Genomic DNA, 2666 nt, shown 5'->3' on the forward strand with positions numbered 1-2666 from the left:
CCTCTGTCCTAGGATGTTCTCATATCAGTCCTGGGATAAGTCCCATATCATGGGACATTCCTTATTGTCAGTTTGGATTTCAAAGTCAGCTCAAAAGGAGGATTTCTTTCTTCCCTTTCTTTTATTTTTTTAAAGTAATTATCTATCATCATGATATAATTATGATTGTAATATATTGATTTTTAAGATGTAAAGAAAGCCATTTATTCAACAACTGTGGGTGGTTAGGTATCTGATGTACACAGTGTTCTCTCTCTTTTTCTCCTATCATCTGAGCCAGGGAAACATCTCAACACAAAGGGAAGGCATCCTCTTGGTGTGGGGATGCACAGCAGGCTATGGAGCACATGGCTAGGACAGTGGCTTGGGAGAGCTATGGTTCACAGAAGGTGAGGGCTCAGCTAGTTTCATATGATCATTGATTAATTCAGTTATTCATTCAGTGTAGACTGAGCATCTACGGTATGCCAGGAAATATATTTGCAAGGTCAGATCCCTGAACAACTCAAAGTCAAGCTGATGCTGAAATTGCTACCCAGCGCTGGGAAGCCTGGACATTGCCTCGGGAGTGACTTAGCACAAACAGGTAGAGGATTTTTATAATAACGTTCCAAACCAGCTTTCGTTCTCCCCTGATGTTGAGGCTTCCAGGTATTTAAAGAGCTGGTACTTTAACGGTCTGGGTAGAGGTTTTAATTCAACTGGGACGCTGGTTGCAGTTAGTTCATGGGCAATTGAGGATAATGCTAACAATTTCCTACAATTATTGGCACATTATACTTTAGGAAGAGCTCTCACAGCAATTAATTGATTTAGCCCTTAAAATTCTGTAAGGTAGAAGGCTCTGACCCGCCGATATCACATATGGAGTAACGGTCAGGATCATCTGACTACATGTCCGTTCTCATCTCTTTCCCCAACTTGCCTTCCCAAGGCTTCGAGAAGGGGTCAGCCAACTACAGCCTATGGACCAGATCTAGTCTGCGGGCCAAATCCAGTTGTTTTTGAACAGCCCGAGCTCTATGAATAATATTTTTATTTTAAAAAAAATTGTAAAAATAAAGAATAATATGCAGCAGAGTCAGTATGTGGCCTGCAAAACCTAAACTATTTACCATCTGGCTCTCTTAGTCCATTCAGGCTGTCACAATAGCATACCACAGACTGGGTGGCCTCTAAACAAGAGGGATTTATTTCTCACAGCCCTGCAGGCTGCAAGTCCAAGATCAGGGTGCCAGCACAATCAGGTGAGGGCTCTCTTCTCAGTCACAGATGTCTCCTGTGTCCTCACAGGATGGAAGTGGCAAGCTAGCTCTCAGAGCCTTTTTAGAAGAGCCCTAATCTGATTCGTGAGGATTCCATGACTCCTCCCAAAGGCCCCTCCTCCTAATAACATGACCTTGGGCATTATATTTTCAACATACGAATTTTGGGGAGGACACAGACCATTCAGACCATATAGCACTGCCCCGTTATTTTAAAAGTTTGCCAGCTTTTGGATTAGCGGCTTATGCATGGGTCTTCATGCTCTTTAGAGACGATTAGTATCATTCACTCTGAAGAAAAAATTGGAAAAATAGTAATCTAAAAACCTGTCAAAATTCTTGTAATATAGTCTTAAAACCAAGCCAGAATGGGCCTACTGAAGAGTATGAAGAATGGCAGCTTAAAAATGGGTTACACCTGGGGTGCCCGGGTGACTCAGTCGGTTGAGCATCTGACTTCAGCTCAGGTCATGATCTCACCGTTCCTGGGTTCGAGCCCCGCATCGGGCTCTGTGCTGACAGCTCAGAGCCCGGAGCCTGTTTCAGATTCTGTGTCTCCCTCTCTCTCTGCCCCTCCCCCACTCACGCTCTGCCTCTCTCTGTCTCAAAAATAAATAAACATTTAAAAATAAATAAATAAAAATACATTATACCTGGCCCTGGACCAGTAATGTGTCAGAACTAGCTTGCAAGAGCTGACTGTGCATGTCTGTTCCTAGCTCCAAATCTAGTGATGTCAACTTGGTAGCTTGACAAGGCCACGAGGGAAGTGATTCCACCACAGAAATTGGCAAGCTCTACCATTTGGGACCTTTTCTCCCCAGAAAGCTGGTTCTGATACATTTCCCAGTACGCCTCTAAATACATGTTATTTGATGTCTGAAGTCATTTATAGCCCAAGCTGATGTACTCATTCTGGTAATGAAAAGACTTGAGTGTTTTAATTTCATAGAAGCTAAATTTTGACACGATACTGATAAATTTTCTTAGACCCCAACTCATCTATGTAAGGGGAATAATACAATTCACTACACTGTTGCGTTGTGAGAGTTGAATGTGTTAATATTTGCAAATATTCAGGAAGTTTTCAAAGGTGGAACATTTAATGCAATGTTTACACATTCTAATTATGCTATCAGTGTCAGTCTTCATATCCAAATTCTAGCTCTGTGGAACAGAGCACATTCGGACAAATCGTATCTAGGTCCCATCTGGAGACAACTTTGGCTTGGAGTCAGAAGAATGGACTGTTCATCCTGTTCCCCCCTTTACTGCTTTGCATCTCAGGCAAGTCAACCTCAGTATGGCTGACTCTACCCATTTGTAGAAAGAGCTTAATGTCACCCATCTTGCCAGTCAGCGGGAGGATGAGACAAGATAATAGATGGGGAGGCACTTTGC

The sequence above is a fragment of the Panthera onca genome, chromosome B2, assembly GCF_046562875.1.
Source record: "Panthera onca isolate mPanOnc1 chromosome B2, mPanOnc1 haplotype 2, whole genome shotgun sequence".
NCBI lineage: Eukaryota > Metazoa > Chordata > Mammalia > Carnivora > Felidae > Panthera > Panthera onca.